We start from the raw sequence: 7771 nt of genomic DNA on the forward strand, positions 1-7771 counted from the left end.
CTGTACCTATCAATTCATTGTTTTACTATTAAGTAAATAGTATTTAAAACAACTTATATCTTGGTAACACATTGTTACATGTTACTTGTACTTACTATTATAATTACAAAAAAAATACCCTAATCCTAACCATATAGTAAGTACATGTAGTTAATATTACTCAGTACTTAAATGTATAATTACACTGTAACAAGGAAACCTTAAAATAAAGTGTAATCTGTATGTTCTTGTCTTTTCTGGTACAGTGCCCCAGGAAGTGGTCCTATGTTCAAGTCTACCACGGTGGCAGTGGAAGGTTCTTTCAGAGAGTCCTGCTGTGATGATGCCCAAGAAGAGAACCAAAGCTGTGCAACTCAAGATCTAGGGGGTCAGATCCATTCCAGCAGTTGTGGCTTAGCTAGTAAGCAGTCACAGTGGCCTTACAATGGGAGGGCCAAAAAGCAAACTTTCAGACGCAAAATTGCATTTTTCCATTTTTCCTTTCCAAAGAAAGCATCTGTTAAGCTTGAGTCATCAGCGGCGGTTTTTTGTGAGAGCATGGAAGAGGGATCGATGGAGCGAAGCCGCAGACAAAGACTCAGAGTACCCCCTGTCGAGCTTGACCTCCCCGGCTCCCCCACAGAGGAAAAAGTACTAAATTGTGAGGAGGCAATTTACAGCACTGGCACACAGCAGGGCAAGCACTTTCAAAAAAGTGACAGCACCGGAAGTCAGGGGTCATCAGATACGCCTGTGGCGAGGGAGAGCCCCTCATCAACAGCCTCAGATTTGTGTGCTTTGCTCGTTTACTCAGAGGATGTGCCCAGTCCGGCTGTCTCCCTCTTAAACACTTCCCCTTTTCATTTAAACAGGTCTGATATTGTTCTTGACTCTGAGGACTCTGTTGAGAGTCTGAAAAGCAGCATTGCTGAAAGTAAACCTGAGACCTCTGAGGATGTGAAAGTAGAGGAGAGCGGCATTACAGAGGAGGGGCACTCAACCATCAGTGAGTCTCCAGAAAAGAAATTCTCAGATGTGCCACCTAAGAATGATTCCCCTCAACAACAAGAGCAAGTGGAGGATGCAACTGCAAAGACACCTTACCCGTTCACAAAACCCAGCCAGCCTTTTTTCTCTGTCCTAAGCAGGGATGGTAACACCATCTTCCAGTGGCCCTCAGAGATGGTGACCTTCACAAGGACAGAGCCATCCCTGTCTTTCAGTTGCAACCCCCTCCATTTTGACTTCAAGAGGTCACGGATTAGAAAGTCTGCTGACACTCAGGAGATGACTGAGCCCAAAACTGATGAGGAATTATCTGTCTGCTCAGGTTTCAAATCCTGCCACTCTGACAAACACATTGAGGAATCTACAGCCACCCCCAGAAACAGTCCCAGCCAAGGACCTGAAGGTAAGGTCAGAAAGTGTTATCAGTATTCAAGTGACACCGAGAGTTGTGTCAGGCTGAAAACACATGACAGGTGTAGACATTCCAAAGATTGGATCCATGCAAGTAAGAGGGCAGAAGAGAAATTGCGGGCCAGGGACAGACGTCATTACAGGAGCCACTGCAAAAGGAAGCGGAGGAGGCGGAAGAGAAGGCGAGACAGACACCGGGAGACAGAGAGCAATATGTTGAAATCTAAGAAATTCCACAGACGACCTGAGTGTGTGGAAGGACTTGATAGCCAATTTAGAGGCACCACTTCACAGCAAGAACATCCATTAGAGAAGTCAAAGCAATCAGCTCAAAATCAGGCTGAGGACAGTAGCACAGCTCCCGTAGTTGAGGAAGGGGTGGGAGGCAGGAGGCAAGACGCAGCAGCCGACATAAATGGCTCAGCGGGCTGCATCATTCTCTCTGATGAGTTCTGTGCCGATAGTGGAAAGGTGCTTAGGAACAGCAGGGAAAAGCCTGACAATCCAGCTGCAGGGGAGCTAACAACCACAGGGCAGTGTACCCACAGCCAGGATGCATCTCACTCTCAAAGATCCAGTGCAGCCGAAGGGTGCCGAGTAGAGACACCGCCATTACCAGAGACTGGACCATGTGAAGGACAAACTTCAAAAAGAAGGCATACAGATTCTCTAAGTGATGGAGACGAGTCTTACAACCCTGTCAATCACCGGCAGAGATTCCTGATAGGTGCACAGAACTTACCTGTTGTGAGCATGGGACAAGAAGGAAAAGACAGAGGCGCTCACATGTCCAAGATCAAATCACATGCCTTGCAAATGAATGCCCCATTGTTACAACAGTGTTCTGGAAGAACAGGACAAGGTGGCAGAGGAGTCGAGCATGAAATGCCTTGTTTTAAAAGGCGTGTGTGACAGCTCAAACATGTCAGACCAAATCTCATGCAGTATTGATGATGGAGAGAGCGGTGCGGTTGATTCTCAGACATTCACTTCCATTAGCAGTGCCCTGGGTCATACTGTGGAGGAGAGCAGTGACTGGCAGCAGAGCTCCTCCTCTCAGATCAATGCTTCATGCACCAAGGGCAGTCTAACTCTACTAGAGACAGATTCAATGCTCTCGAAGGAGCCAACAAAGGAGAATAGGAACATCCACAGTAGTGAGTCTAAGCAGCACAAGCCCCCTTAAAGAACTGTAACAAGTACTCAGTGGCTGCTCAGGCCTGCCTGCTCGATGTAAGAGATTTAGCTCTGCAGAGGACTGAAAAAGCCACTCATGACAAATCATGTCAGCACAGCCTTCAGACCCCACCACAGAGATTTCACCTAGGCATTCAGGCTGAGGAGAAGTTAAGCAGAGAGTGCTTCCACACCACCACCAGCCTGTTCCAACCCTCTCCATCTTTCCAGGCCCCCTCAGACAGCATGGAGAGACGCTGCCTCTTGCAGATCCAGAGCCACGGACAGGTGCTTCACCAGCAGGTGTTCCCCGCCAAGCTCAAATCTGTCCTGCCTAGGCCACATCTGCCCATGTCATCTGCTGTCCTCCATCCAGTTCACCTGTCGTCCTCAGTGCCTTCTGGCTCCATCACAATACGTCACACCATACTACAGCACCACGCCGCTTTCCTGCCCCCACAACCCCCTATCTACCCCCAGGTAGTGCCTGTTTCTCGACTACCCCTGGGGCCGGAGATGTGTCCATCCGCAGGACCTCCATTTGTGACCCCTCCGCAGGTACAGGTGGTGGCGCCCCCTAGTATTCACCCAATGACTGTGACGTTTCATACCCTGCCTCGCCCTGCAGTGTTTCCGCCCATGTTGCCCCCTCATTCTGCTGTCATTCCCCTGCAGCCTCTCTTCTAGCACTACAGGTATTTCTGTATGTGACACAATGTATTTTATACTGCAGTAGCGAGAGAAACATCTGCAGCACCTGCTCCCTTAGTTAGAATTTTGAGTAGTCCTTGGGTAACATACAAAAGAGTTGTTTTGCGGCTTGAAAAGGATGCTGTTTCTGTGCCATGGTGTCAGTAGAGATTCTTGCATAAAAGAACTGCACAACACTTTTATTAGGAAAAATATAACTCACCTACCTGATTAATTCTTAGATGTTTTTTAGGATCTGTTGTTTGGAAGATTTTAAAAAATTTTAATCACCTCAAAGACAATAGTTTTATCCAATCAAGGGCAGTGTGTACATTATCAAGAAAGAAAGAATTTATATATATATATATATATATATATATATATATATATATATATATATATATATATATATATATATACTGTTATATACACAAACACACACACACACACACACACACACACACACATATAATACACACACCATATATACATATATATATATATATATATATATATATATATATACATATATATATATATATACACACGCACACACAAAGAGAGAGAAAGAATAACAATAGAAAATGTGATGTTTGCTATTTGCAATCTTGAGTGATAGGAAGTCCTAAAGGGTCCAAATAAACCTGCAGAGAATTTATGTTACACAGGCATTCATCACATGTGACAGTATTTAAAATGAATCACACTGGCACTACTGTATGATAGTAATTACTTTAATGTAATGTTGCAGTGCCTGTTGAAGGCTAGCGGAATGCAGCAAAATAGTGCTATGCACCATGTGCTATGACAGCACAGTGTTGAACACATCCATAGTGCTCATTTATATGAGTAGTTTTTATGCAAATCAAAAAGCCCATAGCATGTAATGGGGAAACTAAATGTGACCGTGAAAGCTAAACTGATATGGGAAATTATTATTTCTTATTTTGCTAATTATGGGCAGTGTCAACCTCAGTACAGCGAATAAACGAACAGAATGACAGTTAAGTTCAGACTACAGAATTGTGTCATGTGTGGTTTAATACTTCAAATTGTAGATCTTACATGCTGTTGCCTACAGTGTTTGAAAAGAAGCACAAAAATTACCAAGTGCAAATCCATGCGTGGATGTTTCCTGTATCCCTCATATTTTAACCTGCTTGAATTAGAAGAACATACAGTAGGCTAGATCTATCTGAAAACATCTGTAGGACATGGAGTACCCTGCCCTGTAGCAGTTATTTGGGGAATTTTACTTTTCCTAAGAATTGTTTTTTTTGTAAATCTGAATGGTTTACATATTCTAGAATGACCAAATGGCCTGTCATGTGGAGTAAATTTAACAGTAACAGTGTTTCAAAGTAAGCACTTACAACCAAGGCAATTTTCCTTATAAACTATTATTGGTTTAATTTACATAATATTAAACTATTATTGGTTTGATTTACATATTATAAATCATAAAAATAATACTAATAATAAAAAAAATAAAAAAAACATGACAAGCCTTGTTAATGAAATGCTGGCAATACAATTAATTCTAACAAATATTAACTGAAATTTATAGAGATCCTGCTTTGGGGAAGCTCTAAAACAGAAGTTCAGTTTTGTTAGCAAAGGATTCAATTTCTTCAGCTTGCATCAGATGAAAGAGGCTAAACTCAAGAGAAGGATTCATTTACTTATTTAAAAAACTAACTACTAAGATACTTGAATCTAAAAGCAAGTCTAGCTAGTTAGAGAAGAAACATAAGTAATTCTGTGTCTTTTGAATTTTCACAATCCTTTCATTTTCAAAGGATATGTGTTGAATTTGAATTAATGACTTAGCTTTACTGATTTTACAAATAGCCATATGGAAGGTAGATTGTACTTAATTCTTGATAATTATGCTACCATATGTTTTGTTTTAGTATCTTTTTATTTAAAACAGAAAAATTGTTAAATGCAAAGCTGTACAGCTCCACAATTATGCACCACTTCTAGTGAATAAGAATTAGAAATCAAGGTTTCAAATAAAACAATATCTATAATAAATGTGAACAGATAATGGCTGTATTCAGTGCTTAAAGAGTATCAGGTCCAGTCTGAAAGACATTTAAAAAAATAAAGAATCTATTAATGTGAAGTAGATAGATTCATTTACAAATGTCCCAGCTGAAGAATTTCAGCAGAACTACATTCAAGTGCAGTCTTCTTTTTTTTTTTTCTGAATATCCCAAAAGCATGTAATTTCATTATCAATGCATATGCATCTAAATGAGGTGTTTAAATGAAAATAAAAGACAAAAAGTGATGCAGAGACATTCAGAAGTGGTTTTTTTAGAGAAAGAGAGACTGGTGTTTTTGTAAAAATCTGCCCTGAATACCACCAGATTGCCCCTTCTTAGTCATGTCAATTCTTAAACACAGAAAATTGTGTAAATGCACAATGTTACTGCCTGCCCCACCCTTCAGTCAAAAAAAAATGTATATGCTGTAAATCAGTACTATTTATAAAACATGTAATATGTAATGTACATGTACATATGTTTTATGTTTTTATTGTGCCAGGTACTCTGTGTATGAATTATTTAGATAAGATAAAACAACTATGTTTTTTACGCCACTTTGCCAACTGAATGATGCTGAAGTACTATGTAATAAAACAAAAGAAATGAGTGTGTGCTTTCATGTGTGTTTTAGACAGCTTTTGGGTTCACCACACTCTCAGGTGAAAAAGTCCACAGTATATGGCTACAAACACGCTAGAAATGAATGCTTTTTGAAGCCTGGCAAAATCCAGGGTTTTTGTCACAGCTAGGAAAGAACTGTTGAATATTTTCATGTTTAAGGTCTCGCACAAGCAATGCAGAGGTTATTGAGCGAGACAGCTGTGGTCATTTTCTAGCAACATTGAGGCAGTGCTCGCCAGACCATCGGAAGCTTGAGCTTCTACTACGCGTGGCTTAAAATTCGGCAGCTTCCTGCAACAGTGCTAATGCCCTCACCTCTCTGTGAGAGTGACATCATTATGCAGAATTATTCTGCCATCCTGTATGAGACTGATTAGTTCAGATGTTCTGCTGTTATTTCCCCTCCAGTCCTTGAGTCACATCTCTCCGAGGCTCCTCTGTTGTTAGACAGCATTTCCTTCTTTCTGCTCCACTACAATTGCAGCGGCTCTCAGAGTCGTTTTGTGCGCCGACCTTTTTTATACACAACGGCACTCTGTAGATTTCCTCATACTTTATGACTCATAGGCCCAGTCACAGCACTCCCCTTGTGCCCATTTTGTTTCCCTGGAACGGATGCGTATGATTTCTGCACCCGCTACCTCTTTCCCACAGAGCTAAAACATGGTCTTCCTGCTGTCCGCACTACTGTTGGGCTCCGTGTTTAATCACCTCTCCCTGAACCTGGACAACCCGGATGATGACTACCGGGCTCATGTCCTTGTGAGAAATGAGCCAAACAACTAAGGTCCATACTTATTTCCTTGTACATACATTGACATGCAGCATTTGCATAAAGCCTTTGTTATATAAAAGTGCCAAATTGCAACATTTTGCGAGTTAGAATGTCGCGTTTCCTCTGAGCATATCTTGCCTGCAGACTTATGGACCATCTCTTTACAAACACCCACGTACAGCACTGCCTCGCACAGCCAGAATAATGCAGGGATAAACAAATGCCTGGCTACCCTAAGACAAAAGCATTCTCTGCAATCTGAGCATTGTACCAGCCTAATCAGGGTTTTGTATTCATCAGAATCGGAGCATTATCTTAGTCATCTTGTTTGTTTGTTGATCACAGTCTCACGTTCCGAGGATGGATTCTATATTGGGGATGCAATTAACAATCCAGGCATCTCATTTGTGCCGTCTCATTATCCTTTTTGTTTGTTGCCTTTCTTTTTATTTTCCTCACAAGGTCAGGGAATTACACAAGAGAGTGATGCAGGAAACTGCAAAACACACAGACACGCGCAGGACTGTCAAGCTGTTTTTTTTAAATAAAGTTTAATTAACGCTTCCATTCTCTTAGAGCATTTTTAAAATTTTTATTACTAAACGAAGATGAGCTCTTGGATAATTTCACCCTCATTATTACAGAATGAAAGGAAAGTCTGTGTGGCTTCAAATGGCGAGAGAAGCATCTGAATTAGGGACTGTAAACGATTAAATCGGCTTCGGTTTTTATTATGTACCGTCTGTGGTGTGCATTTAAATCTGACCTCAACTTTGAACCTTTTCTTCATAAGCACTACTTCGTGCTTTTAAAGGGTTCCCGTTACAAAGAATCCCGCAGTAAGTCAAAGAAATTGTCAAGAAAGTTATTGCTAACCTCAATATAGCGGATCTGACAGTAGCAAGCTTACACATTTCATTGCCTGAAGCCTCTGAATGAAATATTAATAGCATATAAAGAAATATCAAATACTATAAACATCTAAACACGTTCAAGAATCAGTGTTGCATGGCTAATGAATATGAAAGCAATAAGCCATGATAGGCCATTTGTTTAA

General features: G+C 41.1%; 1 pseudogene; it reads left to right on the plus strand.

Annotated features, from left to right (window-relative positions):
* LOC109095699 overlaps positions 1 to 3634 on the plus strand; it is a 50007-nt pseudogene extending 46373 nt beyond the window's left edge.
* The last annotated feature ends 4137 nt before the right edge of the window (positions 3635 to 7771 follow it).

This window comes from Cyprinus carpio, chromosome B9 (assembly GCF_018340385.1).
Source record: "Cyprinus carpio isolate SPL01 chromosome B9, ASM1834038v1, whole genome shotgun sequence".
Taxonomy (NCBI): domain Eukaryota; kingdom Metazoa; phylum Chordata; class Actinopteri; order Cypriniformes; family Cyprinidae; genus Cyprinus; species Cyprinus carpio.